This window comes from Ranitomeya variabilis, chromosome 1 (genome assembly GCF_051348905.1).
Source record: "Ranitomeya variabilis isolate aRanVar5 chromosome 1, aRanVar5.hap1, whole genome shotgun sequence".
In the NCBI taxonomy this organism is placed as follows: Eukaryota; Metazoa; Chordata; class Amphibia; order Anura; family Dendrobatidae; genus Ranitomeya; species Ranitomeya variabilis.
Window position 1 is genome coordinate 79,270,929 of NC_135232.1, and position 20,404 is coordinate 79,291,332.

At 43.1% G+C, this 20,404-nt stretch overlaps 1 protein-coding gene across 2 annotated transcripts in view; it reads left to right on the top strand.

Moving 5' to 3' along the window:
- The window catches only part of HCN1 (hyperpolarization activated cyclic nucleotide gated potassium channel 1), a 508,213-nt gene that overhangs the window by 477,326 nt on the left and 10,483 nt on the right, over positions 1 to 20,404 (top strand). The window lies entirely within an intron of this gene.

Sequence of the window (20,404 nt, forward strand, 5' to 3'; positions counted from 1 at the left end):
CGAAAATACACGTTTCTCAAGTTTTGCATAGAGCTTATTTTCTCTGAGTAGCTGTAACACCTGCCTCACATGCTCTAAATGAGTATCACGGTCGCATGAATAAATGAGAATGTCATCTAGGTACACAATAACGAATTTCCCCAGTACATGCGAGAACACATCATTTATGAAATGTTGAAATACAGCAGGCGCGTTTGTCAACCCAAATGGCATCACCAAATTTTCAAAATGACCCTCAGGAGTATTAAACGCCGTCTTCCACTCATCACCTTGACGGACTCTTATGAAGTTGTACGCCCCCCTGAGGTCAAGCTTGGAAAACCACTTAGCACCAGCCACCTGGTTGAACAAATCAGGTATCAGTGGCATAGGGTATGGATCACGAACCGTAATCTGGTTTAATTCCCTAAAATCCAGACACGGACGCAGTCCGCCATCTTTCTTCTTAACGAAGAAGAACCCCGCTGCCACCGGCGAGGACGAAGGCCTGATGTGCCCTTTGCTCAAACTCTCAGCAATGTAGTCTTTTAAAGCTTGCCTCTCAGGACCAGAGATGTTAAACATCCTAGCTTTCGGCAATTTGGCCCCTGGTTTAAACCTAATAGTACAGTCATAGGGTCGATGTGGTGGCAATTCTGAGCAACCCTTTTCAGAGAACACATCTGCGAAATCCAGTGACCCAGGAATGCTAGGAGTCACAACGGACACACATGTGGTCAGGCAATTCTCCTGGCAGAATCCGCTCCACTGAATTATGTCCTGAGTTTTCCAGTCAATCACCGGGTTGTGTATAGACAACCATGGAAAGCCCAGAACCATTTATGTAGGAAGATTACTGAGCACCTTACATGTAACTTGCTCAGAATGTAGGACCCCAATGTGGAGTTTAACCGCAGCCACAAACTCAGTAATATCCCCCTGTGGGAGTGGAGTAGCATTGATGGTGACCACCCGGATAGGATGAGGCATTTTTTCGACCGTGAACCCGGCCGTGCGCGCAAACTCCTCATCAATGAGATTAGTGGCCGACCCACTATCCACAAAAACAGTGATTGGCAGCTCTCAGCCAGCGACCATAACTCTGGCAGGGAGCATACATTGAGAGACCACCATGGAGGATATGCATAAGCACAGATTGGCCTCCTCCACACCCTCTGAGCTTAGTAGTTTTCCGCCATTGCGCTTTTCTTAGAAAACAGAGGACAATCATTTACATAATGCCCTATTTTACCACAGCAAAAACAGGCTCCCTGCTTCCTGAGTGAGGAGGCTCGATGATGTGACACCCCTGCGATTTGCATAGGCTCCGTGGGCTCACCTGCAGCAACCTCACATGCACCTACGCCCTCCCCCATAAGCGGCGTCTCTTGCACCCCCTGAGGCAAACGGCGATCAATGCAGACAACAAGACTCATGGCAGACTCTAGAGAAGCAGGAATCTCATACATCAGGAGGGCTTGTTTAACCCTTCTCGAAACCCCATGTACAAACTGACTCCGCAGCGCAGGGTCATTCCATTGTGTGTCCACCGCCCAGTGGTGAAATTCAGAACAGTAATCCTCCGCCATTCGCTCCCCTTGGCGGAGAGCGCGTATTTTAGATTCTGCTAGAGCCAATCTGTCAGGATCATCATATAGTCCAAGAGCAGAAAAAAAAACTCCACTGAGTTAAATGCAGCTGAATCAGATGGTAATGGAAATGCCCATGCTTGGGGGTCTCTGTTCAGTAATGACAATACCAGGCCCACACGCTGAGCCCCATTACCTGAGGAAACCGGGCGCATACGAAAATATAATTTGCAAGCTTCACGAAAAACAACAAATTTACTGCGTTCCCCATCAAACCTCTCAGGTAAAGGGACCTTTGGCTCTGCAACTCTACCTGCAGATTCAGCTTGCACATTAGATACCACAAGACCCTGTTGCTGAACTGCCCCCTTCAACTCAGTGACCAGCAAGGACAGCGCCTCCAACTGGCGGGTTATGGAACTCATGGGATCCATGGCATCCAAAATTTATTTAGGCCGAATATAATGTCACCGGGGTAATGGGTAGGCTACAGCTAATTACCCGGGCCCCTGCGATATCCCTCAGACTAGGGAAAACCCTGTCTGTCCCTCTCCCAGAATTTACACTGATGGTGTGCTTGTCTGGGCCGCCAGGCCTGACCCTGACTCCTGTTTCAGCCCTATGCTGAAACCTCCATCCGCCACCCAGTGATTAGACCACACACCAACCTCCACAGAAAGCACAGACAGGGAAAACTAAAAAACGCACCATGCTGCAGACACACAGGAAAACACTATAATGTGCACAGGGCAAAACAAACACAAATTTAGGAAGGAGCAATATGACAAAAGATAATACAACACCAGATATGATATTTCTTCTCCTAGAACACCACTCCAGACCGAGATCACCAGGCACAAGACACAAGCTATAATCGGTGATGCCCAAAGTCCAGAATGACTATTTAAAGGCCACGGGCGTGACCCAGCCTCCAACCACATTACCAGCTAGATTAACCCCAGTGTCATGATTCCCAATGGCAGGGACTTAGGCAAAAACGGACTAGCTCTAGGAAGATGGAATCTCAGATGACCGCGATGCTGAACCTAACACACAAATAATAGTAGCCGGGGGGCGTGCCTACGTTTTAACCCTAGACGTCTCGCACCAGCCGGAGATCTAGCTACCCCTAGTAGAGGAATACACAGACCTGACTTGCCTCCAGGGAAACCCCAAAAGTGATAGTAGCCCCCCACACATAACAACGGCTAGGTAAGAGGAAAACACGTACGCAGTATGAATATAGGTTCAGCAAAGAGAGGCCCTCTGACTAGATAGCAGAAAATACAAAAGAGGACTTCGCGGTCACCTCAAAACCCTAATCAGCCATCCTGAAATTACTTTAACTCCGATATCAACTCATGACACCGGAGTAGTAATTTCAGATCACTAGAGCTTCCAGCAGCAAGAGTGAAAAAATGCGTGCTGGACAAAACAAACACAAAAAATACAAAAGATCCAACTTAGCTGAATTGCAGACTTGGAGCAGGTAGCAAGCAACAGAGGTGCTCTGGTAACATTGATTGCCGGCACTAGAATGACTGAGAAGCCAAACTAAATAGGAAACTCCCAATTCCTGATGGGAACAGGTGCACTGGAAATAAAAGACAAAAGTAAGCCAGTACCACCAGTAGCCACCAGAGGGAGCCAAAAACAGAACTCACAACACCCCAGACAACCTGGATAAAATCTAGCCAGCGCCACTGAGCGTATAGTGGACGAATGTGGAATTACCGCTGTCTGTCGGACGCCCTAGTGTGAATAGCGTCCGACATGACAATATTTCCATATTTAGATAATGCTGTAATTTTATAGACTTAATAATGATATTCTTACATTTAAAATTACATGCAAAAATGTGTTAGTGTTCACAAAAAGCTTTTCAACCTAGACAACTACAAAAAATGTATCACATCAATTTTTATGGTGTCAGTATTCAAAACCTTAATTTGAAAAACAGCGGGTTAATTAAGCTTCTACCGGCCTGCAGCCTTCTAGTCAGGATAAAGCAGGTATTGCCCATCACTGCCGTGTTATGGAAGGAAACTGGCAGCTTAACTGGGCACTTTTATGAGTGGTTGTCACTCCAAGTCTTTCTTGAGAGAAGCATCAGTAGATTAATTAAACGTTTAGTTTGGTACTACCCTGAGAGGCTTCTACAGCAATTCAGGACTTACAAACGCTATGCAATCTCAATTCCTTGCTGGTTTTGATTGTCTAGTACAATATGTATGTCTTGGCGCAATAGCTCTCTAATTTATTAAAGGTTCACTCGTTAATTGTTTTCTTTTCTGCATTTTCTGTTATGTTAATGTTTATAAGTCCAGTGCTGAATCTATTCTATATTCTAACCTATATTATATTTATCCTTAAAAAGGATAAGGTTGGGCATGTCACGTGCTTTAGCTGACAACTAATCTCATATTATTACGTTTATAACCCACTAACTTTCAGTGAGCACGTCCTCCTTGTTTGTGCACCTCCAGTTTTTCACTTGCAAGCTGCATGCCAATCACATGGTGTTGTCTTCACAGTTATTCGAAGGAAGACTTCAAAATCTTGTTATTAAAAGGTTGTGAGTTTGGTGAAGTAGACATATGGGCAAGAAACTAACTTGAAAGAGGCTATACAGGATAAGAAAAACGTGTCTACTTTTTTCAAAAACAGTGCCACATCAACTTGTGCATGGCATTTCAGCTCAATCATACAGTATTAACTTGAATAAAGTTAAAGGACTTGTCTAAGCTTGAAGTACAAGTCTGCTATCACTCTATTTCACTGTAGACTTGTGAATCCTCACAGCGCACACTGCACACGCTTTCATGATTTTCTGGTTCCGGTGCCAGAAGCAGTCAGACGCGTGATCACTAGTGTTGAGCGATACCGTCCGAAACTTGAAAGTATCGGTATCGGAAAGTATCGGCCGATACCGGCAAAGTATCGGATCTAATCCGATACCGATACCCAATACCAATGCAAGTCAATGGGACTCAAGTATCGGACGGTATTCCTGATGGTTCCCAGGGTCTGAAGGAGAGGAAACTCTCCCTCAGGCCCTGGGAACCATATTAATGTGTAAAATAAAGAATTAAAATAAAAAATATTGCTATACTCACCTCTCCGACGCAGCCTGGACCTCACCGAGGGAACCGGCAGCGTTCTTTGCTTAAAATGCGCGCGTTTCCTTCCTCCCGTGACGTCACGGCTTGTGATTGGTCGCGTGCCGCCCATGTGGCCGCGACGCGACCAATCACAGCAAGCCGTGACGTAATTTTCAGGTCCTGAATGCCGAATTCTAGGCATTCAGGACTTTAAAATTACGTTCCGGCTTGTGATTGGTCGCGTCGTGGTCACATGGGCGACGCGACCAATCACAAGCTGTGACGTCACGGGAGGCAGGAAACGCGCGCATTTTAAAATTACGTCCCGGCTTGTGATTGGTTGCGTGCCGCCCATGTGGCCGCGACGCGACCAATCACAGCAAGCCGTGACGTAATTTTCAGGTCCTGAATGCCTAATTCTAGGCATTCAGGATTTTAAAATTACGTTCCGGCTTGTGATTGGTCGCGTCGCGGTCACATGGGCGACGCGACCAATCACAAGCCGTGACGTCACGGGAGGCAGGAAACGCGCGGATTTTAAAATTACGTCACAGCTCGTGATTGGTTGCGGCACGCAAGTTGAAAATATTCTCTAAACAATTTAAATAGCACAAAAAGGGAAAAATTATATACTTTGTGAACATGTAATCCCTTAAAAATTCTTTTATTAAATATAATTTAAAAATACCAATTTCCCAGTGAAATGACCCTAAACAGGATCGAACTGGGCACCTATCCTAACAAATATCCCTACACTAGACTGCTCTCCCTTCCTAGCAGTGGAGGTTGGCACCCTGATAGAGACGATTCTGGCGCCCCCACTCAACGGCGGCTATCCACTGCTCACCCTATTGACCAACTATTGCACTGAAGGTGAGAAAACAATGAGCAATTGAAAGAAATGAATTATAGTGTAGAGAAGCCACGCTAGGTGCACATAACAAAACCCCGATATATTACAATTGTCCAACAATGATTATATATGCAGTATCTACTGCGAATGGGCACTATTATGGATGCAAATCTGTATTCGCTAATAGCATCTATAAATATATTAGTATCTCAAAATGTAGTTAGATGCATAAAGGACAAAAAGATGGCACGGGGAGTTGTCATCAATGATACAAACAAAATGGTTCAAAAAAAGATATATGTATACTAGACTGTACAGAAACAGCCTCGCTTAGGCCTCAAGTAAGGTAAACTCAATGGTAACATCAATAGCACAATCAGTGCGACATTCTGGCCCTGTGGCAAGCGGCTAATAATTGTTGCCTTAAAGATATAGATAGGTGATAATGGCAAACACCTTCAATGTACAGTCTGATATCAACAACAGTTTGTTATGGATAGCAAAGAGGGGGTCATAACCCCAGATGAACCACTTAGCTTCCCAGTAGTCGCCTCGACGCGTTTCCCCGAACTACGGTTCATCAGGAGGCAGTCAGAGTAAGAACCATTGATACACAGATGCAGGTGCTATGATGTTCAGCATACCTGATACGATCCAAGAGAATGGGGAGTCTTTATACCAGTCGGTAGCAACTCTCTGGCCAGTAAACACCCGCCAGTGAAGAGACCACCCCCATCTGTTTCCGGACTAACACCGGGTATACCAGTAAGCAGAGTCCAAAGATCCGGACTCATTGATGTATATATGTCCATAGCAGCATGTGGTTCCCTCCCCCACATAACTCAAGACAGATCATAAATATAAATACAGATAATGCATAACGTACCGGAGATGTACATATTCCGCCATGCTCGCCATGTATTATGGATGGCGCCATGTTCACTATTAGATCAGCGCGTGCGCAGGACCGACGTAATCCCGCATGCGTACTATAATCAAACCCAGGTAGGAATGTAAGGCGCATGTCAGAATTTGTCGGTAACTGCGCGTGCGCCACAGCAGCGCAGTCGCGCATGCGTATAATCACAAGCTAGCCAGGAACGTAGGGTGCATGACAGAGATCGCCAGCAATGATATCAAAAGCGCGCACGCGCAATGCACTAAGAGAAGTACCTCTTGCTAGCTTAATATCTGATATGTGTACACCAAATCAAGGATACACCAAGTTACATTAGATCAGACCTAAGGCACACCTGGCCAAAAAGGTGGCCGTGGCCATAATATTTAGGACCACAGTACAAATAAGTGTGCCAGCCATAAAGAAAATACTCACAGCAAACCGAAAGATAATGATATTCAAATTTATATATAGAGCAACATATAGATGAATGATACCTCTTATATCATAATAGATATGGGGAGTGATAGTTATAAAGAACAAAATCCCCATATTATGGCGGAAATAACCCGGTACAGTGCAAGAGATAAGGGAAAACAAAAATTCTTTAAATGTTAGTCAAACAATAGACTACTGTAACATATAGAATACAGTTTTTATAGCAGTTCCTAGAGCAGTTAGTCCCTTTCATGTGTATAGCAGCAAAGGATGCAAAAGAAGCTTTTATAGACGGAAGACGGAGTGTCATAAAAAGCATGTATACGTCAAAGACTCATTCAGTCCCCTCGGCGACACAGACTGCATACGAAAAATCCACTCCGCTTCACGTTTTAAAAGGGCTTTATCAAAGTCTCCTCCTCTGATTCTTGGTTTCAACAGCTCAATCATACAGAGTGTGATCCCCTCCAAACTTCCTCCATGTACCTGATTGAAGTGCCGGGCCAATGGGGTATCTCTATCATGCTTAATATCCCCGAGATGTTCACTGAACCGAGTTTTTATCTCCCTGGTAGTCTTACCTATGTAGTCAAGGGGACAGGAGCAAGTGATCTTATATATTACTTCTACTGATCTGCAATTACCAAAGTCCCTTATATCAAAACACCTACCATTCGCCGCACTGGTAAATTGCTTTGATGGTTTTACATATTTACATTTGGTACAGTTTCCACATTTATAGAAGCCCAACGGTTTTCTATCGAGCCACGTACCCTTTGGCTGTGGTCTTTGGTATAGGCTATGTACTAACCTGTCCCCGATAACATGTCCCACGCAACCAATCACAAGCAAGCCGTGACGTAATTTCAGGTCTTGAATGCAGAATTCACGTCACGTCACGGCTTGCTTGTGATTGGTTGCGTGCCGCAACCAATCAGAAGCCGGGACGTAATTTTAAAATGCAGAATTCTGCATTCAGGACCTGAAATTACGTCACGGCTTGCTTGTGATTGGTTGCGTGCCGCAACCAATCACAAGCCGGGACGTAATTTTAAAATGCGCGCGTTTCCTGCCTCCCGTGACGTCACGGCTTGTGATTGGTCGCGTCGCCCATGTGACCGCAACGCGACCAATCACAAGCCGGAACGTAATTTTAAAATCCTGAATGCCTAGAATTAGGCATTCAGGACCTGAAAATTACGTCACGGCTTGCTGTGATTGGTCGCGTCGCGGCCACATGGGCGGCACGCAACCAATCACAAGCCGGGACGTAATTTTAAAATGCGCGCGTTTCCTGCCTCCCGTGACGTCACGGCTTGTGATTGGTCGCGTTGCCCATGTGACCGCGACGTGACCAATCACAAGCCGGAACGTAATTTTAAAATCCTGAATGCCTAGAATTCGGCATTCAGGACCTGAAAATTACGTCACGGCTTGCTGTGATTGGTCGCGTCGCGGCCACATGGGCGGCACGCGACCAATCACAAGCCGTGACGTCACGGGAGGAAGGAAACACGCGCATTTTAAGCAAACAACGCTGCCGGTTCCCTCGGTGAGGTCCAGGCTGCGTCGGAGAGGTGAGTATAGCAATATTTTTTATTTTAATTCTTTCTTTTACACATTAATGTTGTTTCGATACCGATACCCGATACCACATAAGTATCGGATCTCGGTATCGGAATTCCGATACCCGCAAGTATCGGCCGATACCCGATACTTGCGGTATCGGAATGCTCAACACTAGTGATCACAAGTATATGATTTGAATACATGAGGTCAAATGCCAGCTAGTCATGCATGGCCTCACTCAATACAAATTGAGCGAAGCCAGACACGTCTATTTGAAATGTGACCATAAGTTTGCAAATCGTATACTTGTGGTCACCTGAGGGCCACTCCCAGCACTTGAGATTCCTGACTGTGTGCACTGCTCTCGCTGTGAGGATTCACGAGTCTGCAGTCACAGTGACTGCAGATTTGTACCCCAAGCATGGATAACCCCTTTAAGCTACAATGCTTGCCTCTCAGTTCATGGGCTGCAAAACAAGTCCGAACTTTGCACCTATAATGAAGCTTCTTTACCGCTACATGCTCGAACTTGCCAATTTTCCTTGAATTTCCCAAAGGCTCCTTGGAAAGAGTAGAGACCTCCTGGAGTCTCAGAAGAGCAGGCAAACTTTCCAGACGCAGCTAAATCTCCCTGAACGTAGCACCTTCAGAAAAATATTTATGTGTGAAACCTGGATGCCTCATCATTAACCTAAGTACTGTCATCTAATTACACATTTAGAAGCAGGTAGCAGAGGCTTGGAAGGCCCATTGCCTACAAAAAAGAAATGGCCATGTGTGCAGTAATACATGACTTCTTCAACTTCAATTTCTGAAATTTAGCAAGTATTCATATGCATTGTGCTAATGAGATCTATTGTTTACAGTAATTTGCATGAATTAATGACTGCATGTTTAACAGATTATTCAGAAAAGTACATGAACATTTATCCAAGCTAAAACTAAGTCACCATTGCTCAATTGCAGTCCAGCTAGCCTTCTGTGCACCTCGTTTGGTCAAATCCCATAATGCCAACGTGTCTACTATTATATCGCAATGTCGTGAGCTGTGGCCAGTGACTCCAAGTTTGTGCAGGTTTTGGAGATTTTAAGGATAAATGTAAATTTCTGATCTAAAAAAATGAGAACAGTTGGCAAAAGGTTAAAAAAAAAGAAAAAGAAAACTTCATCGTTCAGCTTTTCTACCGCCCTCTCTGCTCCCTGTCTCTTGTCCCATCCTCTGCATCTCTGTCGCACCTCATCTCTGGCCAATCTTCACTCTGGATCTGGGTTTCCAGCTGCAATTCAAACCTGGAGCATGCATGACTAGGAGTCACTGGCCACAGCTCACCACATTGAGTTATAACAGTTGATACATTGGCATAATGGGATTTGACCACATGAGGTGCACAGAAGGCTAGCTGGATTGCAATTGAGCAATGGTGAATTGATTTTAACTTGGAGAAATACTAGTGTACTTTTCTAAAGAATCTTTGAAATCTGCAATCATTCAAGCAAGTTGCTATAAACTCTAGGCCTCATTAAACCACATGGTACCACAACCTTCTGAACATGCAAATGTTGGCCTAACTTTGATAAATGTAATCCTTCCAAAATTCTGGAGTATAATGCCTCATAATATTAATGAGTGCAAGAGATCAAAAGTGTAATAAAAGATGCAAAATTGTATTATTACAGATTAATACCATGATTTGACAAACAATACATATAAGATGAGAAATGGTGAATGACAAGGGTGCGTGACTCCAGCAATTTGGTATGGCTCACTATATAATCAGTACTTAAGATTTAAGTAGATTTTATGACACTCTATGTCCTTTAAGTAAGTTGCAATATGGGTAATAGGGAGTGGGGCAAAGACTACATCTTAGCAAATAGAGAAATATGTCAACAAGTGGTTAGTAACGTATGTAATGGTGTCCCACATAATGCTCCCTAATATTCCATCTATTGTTTGCACACAATCCAATCAAGGTGCCTACATTGGTATAAAGTGCCGAAAGTAGTGCTTGCCCATAGGGAGTGATTGCTGAGAACGTCCACCTTAGCCCCGACGCACGTTTCACGCTGTAGGCTTCCTCGGGGGGCTGTGTGACTTGGTTTTAACTTTGAGAAATACTCATGTACTTTTCTGAAGAATCTTTGAAACATGCAGTCATTCATGCAACTTGCTATAAACTCTAGGACTCATTAAACCACATGGTGCCAAAACCTTCTGAGCATGCACCTGTTGGCCTATCCTTGATAAATATAATAAAATATTTTGGAAAATAGTAACTAAGAGCTCTTGGGAGTGGAAAACTCACAAATAATCATGTGTCGTGATTTTCACGCTCTTATGTGAGGATTTTATGACAAAGGAACTATAAGTGCTGTTTTATTGTTTCAATTAGTGCTGGACCACAAAAATTTTCTCTTTAACTGGAAAATGGATCTAAATATAGGTATAAAATTAAGATCCTTTAAATCACTGACAACGGCATTTAACCGGCCTATTTATTGCAGAGAGCCGATGGGGTACCATGGCTGCTGAGAGCCTGCCAAAGTCTCCCTTGGCTGTCTGGTTGGTCCTCCCGCACAGCGCAGTCTCAGGCTGCGCTTCCTAGGAGAACGTCTGTTGCGCTCTATACTGTAGTATTTTCATAGAAAAAACACCAGACAAACAGGCAAAAGTGCTTACCTGTCTAGGCCTTGAATCAAATGTACTATCATGGTGCAGCAGGCCCAAGTAAAGATGGCAACTGCACAGGTTTGATAATACCAATGAGACAGGCAGCCTACAATCAGGGATTGGCTGCACCTGTGCAGCTGCCATCTTTACTTGGGCCTGCTGCACCATGATAATACATTTGATTCAAGGCCAAGATAGATAAGCACCTTTGCCTGTTTTTCTGGTGTTTTTTCTAGAATAGTGGAGGTTTTTTCCTCTTTTTCCTCTCTTTTTGTGGTTTTTTTCTAGTATTTTCATATACAGTATGAGATCATCATGTTAGTATTTTCATATAAATTATGAGAGATCATCATGTTTAAGTCTCCTTTGGAAAATAAAAATAAAAAAAAATTAAAGTATAACAATAAAAAATACAAAAGTTTAAATCACCCCCCTTTGCCCTGGTCAAAAATTAAATTATATAGTAATGAAAAATAAACATATTTGGTATCATAACATCTGTAAACGTATGATCTATTGAAATATAAAATTTAAACCGTACCTTAAAGGCAGAAAATGAATAAAATAAAATGCCAGAATTACCTTTTTTATGGTTTCCACACTTTCCCTCAAAAAATACAATAAAAATGATCCAAATGTCATATGTACCTCCAAAATGGTATCAATATAAACAACATGTCAGCATGCAATAAACAATCCCTTACAAAGCTCCATCATTGTTAAAATTTCTTTTTTCCTAAACACTTATTTTTAAAATAAAAAAAAAACATATTTTAGTATCGCCTTAATCGTACTAACCTGGAGAAACATATTGCCAGTTTATTTTAACAGCACAATGCCGTAAAAACAGAACCCACCTTATCATTTCACCCCAATTAGAATTTATATTTTTACTACTTTGCAGTACATTATACAGTAAATGGAATGTTGTCCATCAAAACAGCAACATACCACTAAATATCAAGTAGTCATAAAGATATGTCACAACTAAAATAAAATAGTTATGACTCCTAAAAGAACAGGAGAAAAAAAATGAAAGTACCAAAGTGAAAAATTGGAGGGTCCCTAATATCATTATTGAATTGGTGATTTAAGATTTAATTCATTTTCTTTCTAATTGGTAATTTTTTTAATTTATTTATATAGTATTACACTGTCTCTCCTTTTTGGTGAAGTGCAGGGTAAACAGCAGGTGCATTATCCAAAGTTACGATATTGTTTTCAGAGCCAATGCATTTCAAAGCCAAACTGGCTACTTCATCAGGATATGTTACGAGTAAGGTTACTAATCAGTAGGTTTTGCTCTGTGGAAGATGTGGTGTGAAAAGTTAATATATGAAAAATATGTTGATTTTCTTTTTTTTCTTGACTTATCAGTTGTTCTGATGTTGAGGAATATTCTAATGTTGAAGTTATATTGATGGTGGAATGGTGTAGGATCACTTGGCGCTTTGGATGAATAGCATTAGGCTTAGGCTTACATGAGAAGTAGTAAGTAGATGAATCAGGCAATATGGTTGTTTGGTGGCTGTAAAATGCTTTTCTGACTGTTAAAGAGTATTACTCATTATAAATTAAAAAAGAACAAAGTTTTCATGTCCATGTGTTAGTATATAACTAGTGATATGCTCGAATAGAGGTGGCTGCCTATTCATTTCATTAGGTTTGGCATCTCCTTTTGGAGAAGGGGGTGTCTTATGTACCATATTGAGCATGACAGCCAGGTCCCTTCCAGAATATTACTGGTCACAAGCCAACAGGATGCTTCCTTGCTGTATTGTGACCCACGAGAACATAGATCTACCAGAACCAAGAGCCATGTTAAATCTGGGACATTGGAGCCGTTTAGAACAATAAAGTACATCACCAAGTACTAAAGATGGGCAAATGTATTCACGTGGAATTGAATTTTACAAAATTCTGCATTCTGGAGAATACAGATTGTTTTGTAATTTGTGGATAATTTGTGCCCTTGCTTAACACTAGGGCAGACAAAAAGTTAAAAAGAAAAAAATATATATATACCTAATCACTCACCTTTTCAGCTGCCTCCACTGCTCCCTGTCCACTTTTCATTCCTCTACACCTCCATTGCACCACACCTATGACCCTGTTTTCTAGCCCTTGCCTAGAGGGAGATGCAACGCGAAGGAGGCTCAGAGGACTGGAAAGTGGACAGTGGACAGAAGGCAGCGGGACAGGCTTGACAGCAGAGTGTTGAGGAATGTTTTTTTTCTTCTTTTTAACTCTTTTTTGGCATTTGCAGTCACCTCCAGGGCCTATGGCTGGAAGTCTCAGTTTGATGATCACTCTAGGCTGAAACTTGCAGCTGTGAGTATGCCCAGGAGTTCAGTGTGCATGCTCCAGGCTTTAATTGTGGCTGGAAACCTCGATCCAGAGTGAAGACTGGCCAGAAATGAGGTGTGACAGAGATGCAGAGGACCAGACGAGAGAGGGAGCAGCGAAGGTAGCAGAAAAACTGAGCGATGAAGTATATTTTTTCTTCTTTTTAACTTTTTGCCAACTGTTCTCTCTGCTCACTCCCTCCCATGCTGCTTTTTTTTCTCTTTTTACATCTTACGTTTATTAAGCTACAGGCTTTGGAGAGACACAGGAGCATAATGGGGAATATTCAATTTGCGTAGAATAACTACTCTGCAAATCGAATTTACTGGTAAAATCTGTGCTAGTTGGTGAACTTGAATTTTGTCAGATTGGCTCATCTGTATTAAGTACTCATGAGCAATAAAGTTACAACCCTAAGACGGAAAAGTCATAGAATTGGGGAAATCATGGAATCGATAAGACATGTTAATGATATGTCATTGATGAAAATATGGAAACAAAATCTTCAATACATCTTGCTTAATTCAGTATAGAGTATAAGCGTCACGTGCAAAAATCCCCACACTTATTAATGATTGTCTGAGGAATGTTTTGCCACACTGAATGCCCTTGGACACACAAATCACCAAATTCCACTGTGACATGCTGCTTTTGCATGCCGTTCAATGATGTCCCAAATGTGCTTGACGGGGAGATAAGTCCAGAGACACTACAAAAGTCATTTTAGCCTGTTAAGACCACACAGGCTGCTCATAGTAGCACAAGCAACATGTGACCTGTCATTGTCATGTTAAAAAAGTCTCCTGGGACACTGTGAAGAAATGGCTGTAGCACAAGTTCCACCATCAAATCACGTAACTTTGAGTGGTTAGTGTATATATAATGAGGACTAGAGGGTTTCGGCTACCGTACATTATGCCACTCCACACCATAATCCCAGAAGTGGGATTGGTATGATGTTCTATAATAGTAGTACTGAAAGCTCTCTTCTGCTTTTAAGATAATCCCCAATGCTCTCAGATGCAAATACAGGTGAAAGCAGCTACATCTGAGCAGTGAGATCTAAATATTAACAATATTATTGTAACCAGGGGCTGTGATAACTGCAGCCAATTGGCACTATGCTTATGATGGTCTACACCAATTCCAAAAAAGTTGGGACACCGTGTAAAATGTAAAGAAAATAAGAATGCAATGATTTAGAAATCTCTTATAGCTAGAGATTAGCAAATAAATTTGAGTGGAATTGAATCCTACAAACTGCCAAAATGCTAATTTTTTGTAATCCGCTCGCCGCCCGTTTTTCAGAACAGTGAAAGTGCAGTGCCCCAGAGTCCTGGTCGTTGCAGTAATGTCGCTCTTCCACCAGGGGGAGTGATGTTACATCTGATTGTACTAAAGGAGTTCACCTGACCAGGTATCACAGTCACACACTACACTTCACACTCCAGTCCACCAGGGGGAGCAAAGGTTCTATCTACTAGGCCACTCCTCACACATGGGTAAAACTGGTGGGTTGGATAGGAAGTCAGAGAGAAGCTGCCTGGGTTAGACCCAGAGAGGACCTGTCAGGCAGACAGGGGGAGGAGGAACATCTGAGCTACAGACAGAGGGTCCCTGTCAGGGGTCGGATCCTGACAGAGGCCAAGCGCGAGATAGAACGTTACGGAGCTGCGCCTGCACTTTATTGCGGCAGCATCCTAAGAAAGGACACGAAGCGAAGTATATTGTAGAAAGTGAGAAACGAGATCACAGCACAAGGAGATAATACTGTGAGGAGTCCTGCCTTAAGACCGGCAACATCCTTCCGAGGCGCGTAGCCGGTGGCCGGAACACCGAGGGAGTAATAGGCTCTACGCATTACTTCAGAGACCGGCAGGACAGTCAATTCCAAGTTGGCTGCCTGACCTTAATACCTATGAAGACAACGGAGGCAAATTGTGGGAGAGGGGCGTCTCTAGGGTCCCTATAAAATAGCTCCAGGCCTACCCCGTCATACGGGTTGCCCTATCCATATCATCTGGGGGACAGAGAGAGAGAGAACATCAGAAACATCCACGAAAGTTGTGAGGACTATCCCGTGGTGCTCAGCAGGGAGGTACTACAACACACAGGCGCTAGTAGGAAGGCTACTGATTGTCACCTGCAAAGGGAACTCTGGATGTGCCTTCGGACCAGCCGGATTCAGCCAGCCCTGTGAACAGTACTCTGGACTGTGGATGCTGAAGTCTTCAGTAAAAGGTAAAGAGACTGCAACCTTTGTGCCCTCGTTATTCCTTGCGCCTTACGACGTCCACCATCACCACCTATACATCTGGGAAGCCCTGGGGACGTACTTCCTGTGGGAAGATACACCATCTAGCTGCCATTCCATCACCACAGCGGACCCCTAGCAGCGTCGGTCACCCTGACCGAACACCACAGGTGGCGTCACGAACACCGTACAAACAACACCTTTAATTGGGCACCCCTCAGAAGGGCCACGGACCGGGTCGGGCCACCGTGACATCCCCAGAACCGAGAGAGACAGACCCGGTACCGAGTAAACTGCTGCCCTTCGCCTGGGGGCGATCCAACTTGTCATCAGATTGTAAAAAAACATTATACTTCCTTTACTGCTCGCCTTTCCGGATCATCCACTCCTCAACGTCGCTCATCCTCGACGCATGTTTAGATTGCAGCCACTAGCAAAAGTGTTCTGCTCATTAGACCTGAAAATTCAGACCTGGTGTGAGACGTAATTCAACTTGAGTGGCAGGAATCTGAAGATGCGACGAGGACCAGACGAGTGATGTTTAGGAGCATTGGGGTTGGAGAGGGGAGTGGTGAGGCAGGTATAAGTATTTTTTTTTATATATTATATATAGTATGCTTTGGAGTTTGGGGAACATAGTAAGAAACATTAACTTTATGAACCAAATCAAATTTCCTGAGAAATATGGCAAATTTGAATTTTGCAAAACAAAAAATATAAATCAAAAGTTGAGAGTCACACATTTTTCCATTTAATTTGAACAATTTAGCTTATTATAAATTAATGATAGCAACACATCTCAAAAAAGTTGGGACAGGGCCATGTTAATCAGTGTGTAGTATGCCCTCTTAATTTTACAACAGTCCAGGGTCTTCTGTGCTGGAGTTTTTATTTCATAAAGAGCCAAATTATTTTATTGGTGAAAGTTCTGGATGGCAGGCGGCCAGTTCACCACTAGAACCAGATTGTTAGATGAATAAGATGTCACCTTTGTCTGTGCATAGTGATTCCAAGTATATTGTTCCAAGTATTGCTCATATAAAAGCGTGGTGGCCCACTTTTGCCTAGGATTCTCCTGTCGGCCAGTCCAAGCCTGGATACATCTGATACAGCAAATACATGAGAAAGCAGAATAAAATCACACCTCAGTTTATCAACTAGATTTTCATGCCTTGTACATTGGTGGTCAGTAGATCTGTGCTTCCAATAGTGATTGGATGTTAGGGCTGGCGGAACGCACCGAGTAAATACAGAGATAGTATAGGTGCGTTCGCGGTACTACACCTGAATAGACACGGGTACCGTCACCTGGTCTGTATAAGAATGAACTCTGTTGCTTCACAGAGTCGCCGGGATTAAAGATAACGCTGTGCCCTGTTAGCATTCACAGGGCGCAGCAAATGGATACTAGTGGGATCCCTGCAACTCACCCCCACTATGCTGGTGGTTGATCCCGCTCTGACCCTTGGTGGCTTTTGAGCCTGCGCCTTAGGACGCCCTGAGTCAGATGCTGGGATCAAACGGGAGTTCCCACCCTACACTGACGGATTGTCAGGAGACGCTTATGATAGCCGCAAAGAGTGCGTACAGTACCGCAGCGGCGGTCACTGCAGAATAGATGCAGTATATTTTGTGCCTGGTGCTGGATGGCAATATCTGGCGCTAGACATCTACAACACTCACGAGCATTCAACAACTCTAGGGATGGGAATGATTTGGAGCTTTCACCAGAACATGCATACATCCACACACACATAAACACAGATTTATACTAGGGCATGGCCGTGCGGCCATGCGATCCCTTCATAGCTGTAGCACTCAAGGACCTTCCTAGTGGTCCAATAGGAGCTGCTACAGGACCTGAGCGTGTGACCCCTGACCTCCAATGGGTAGTCGTCCTGTTGGCATGCTCAGTATGGAAAAAGCAGGACTTAGTCCCTGAAATGCTTGCTCGCTGCTGATCAGTACTGGCTACAAAGGCAGAGCCTGGAAAGGTAGCAGTAATGAAGCACGCAGTATCAGCTTGAGCCAGACGCTGGGACCGACGTCTCTGCTGATCAGGCTCCACTGCGGATGGAGGAGAATGGGAGACCACAGCAGACATGGTTCGAGATTCTCCCTGTGCAGTGGTGGGAACTCGACTCCTAGCATTGGAGACTAGTGGTTTCCAGTGGAGCATAGTCAGGTGCAGGATTGGTAGTATGTTAAACAAAGTTGGATTACATCTATATTCCACAGGTAAGCAGATTATATGTATTATTCATGTGATCTCTCTTCCATTTCCAGCACTGAGTTCTGTGCGAATTTATTTGACACTAGATGGTGGCCCGATTCTAACGTATCGTGTATTCTAGAATATGCATGTCCACGTAGTATATTGCACAGCCCACATAGTATATTGCCCAGCCACGTAGTATATTGCCCAACAACGTAGTATATTGCACAGTGATGTAGTATACAGCACAGAGCCACGTAGTATATTGCCCAGCCATGTAGTATATTGCCCAGTTACGTAGTATATTGCCCAGTGACGTAGCATACAGCACAGAGCCACGTCGTATATTGGCCAGTCACGTAGTATATTGCCCAGCTACGTAGTATATTGTCCAGCCACGTATGTCACAGGTTAAAAAATGTTAAAAAAACATACTCACCTTCCAGGGAGCCTTGTAGTCCTGTCGCCTACTTCTCGCGCAGGCGCGCAGGACCTGTGATGACGTCGCGGTCACATGACCGTGACTTCACGGCAGGTCCTTCTCGCGCAGGACCTGTGATGACGTCGCGGTCACATGACCGTGATGTCATGGCAGGTCCTTCTCGCAGACCATCCTTGCCACTGGAACCTGCCGCTTGCATGGAGCGGTCACCGGAGCGTCATGAGGAGCGGGAAAGGTGAGTATATAATGATTTTTTATTTTTTTTATTATTTTTAAACATTAGATGTTTTTACTATAGGCAGCATCAATAGTAAAAACTTGGTCACACAGGGTTAATAGCAGCGGTAATGGAGTGAGTTACCCACGGCATAACGAGGTCCGTTACCGCTGTCATTAACCCTGTGTGAGCGGTGACTGGAGGGGAGTATGGAGCGGGCGCCAGGCACTGACTGCAGGGGAGTAGGGAGGGACTAATCTGACTGTGGCCGTCGCTGATTGGTCACGGCAGCCATGACAGGCAGCTGGCGAGACCAATCAGCTACTTGGATTCCATGACAGAGGCCTGCGACCAATGAATATCCGTGACAGAGAGACAGAAAGACAGACAGAAAGACGGAAGTGACCCTTAGACAATTATATAGTAGATAAATTAAATTTTTGGAGAAAATTAAGTGAAGGTGGCAGACTTGAATTTTCAAAGATCCAGTCACCCCTAGTTGCTGCCATCAATTTCAAAACAAGTTTTTTTCTCAATAAATGGAAAAATGTCTAACTTCCTACTTATGATCTGTTTTCTATGTTCTGTTGTGAATAAAATATGGCTACAAGAGGTTTCCAAATCATTGCATTCTTGTTTTTTTTTCCAGTTTAAACAGCGTCTCAACTTTTTTTTGGAATTGGGGTTGTAACTTGTATCCTAACTTATACAGTAGGTTGATGTATGTACATTTTAGCTGAATTTAATTATATTTTATATGGAATTTAGTCTTAAATTGTTAACTGAATAAATATATTTAGCCAAATTTGAAGGAAAATCAGTGATGGCAATAACTCTAGCAGTTCAGCTTTATCAAGCAGTTGATCTTCATTCACTGTATTCATTTCAAGGGGTTGTATAGTTTTACTGATCTCATAACATTATTTGTGCTTCAAATCCGGCTCTGTCAAAAGATCTCAGGGCCATATTTTTTTCAGCATGTATGGGATTAGTACGTAATTATCATGCACCACATGAATATGGATTTATATGACCAGCTCTAAATTCAGTTCTAAGTAATTACATCAGATTGAAATATTCAGTGAAGAATAAACTATGGCGCTCCAATTGGTTTGTCTTGAATATGTAAAGTTATTTACATCAGCATTTATTATATCCACAAAGCAAAAAACAGCCAATGTTTTGGTCCTTTGTGGACTTCATGCATGGTCTGTGCAGAGCGGTGGGCCATATGGAATGGCTAAAACTTAGAATAAGCAGTTAACAAAGTGCAGAAAGGATCAAACATTGGTTGTTTGTGGCTTTAGTCGGTGTTATAAATGCTGATGTTTCACAAATAAATCCATTAATTTAAAGACTAACTAATAATTGTTGTGCCATAGTTTTCCCTTCACTGATTACTTGGACTATCTCTTCCGCTTGTGCACCCAAACCAACGCTGGTCGTGCCGACCATATTAACTACAGTATCACATTACAGCGTGACATTTGTAAAACTAAAGTATCTACAGATCTAAAAAACGGAGGTAAACTTAAAAAAAATATATGCACTGGAGGAATCTTTTATTATTCTATGAAATAGGGATGGAGGACTTAAAGGAGTACAAGGTTAATGTGAATAGTGCTTTATAGGAATAGTGGCTGTGTATTATTGAGGGTCTGCAGAGGCTTAATTTCATGTTTCGACATTTATTTTTGATGGAAGTGAGTTTAGTTGATATGTTTTGTTTTACAAGGTCTTGTACACTGCATTATTAGAAAGAAATACATTTTTATGTTTTAAGTTCTGCTCATTCTGATCTTGTGTATTACAACAGCACATATATTCTAGTC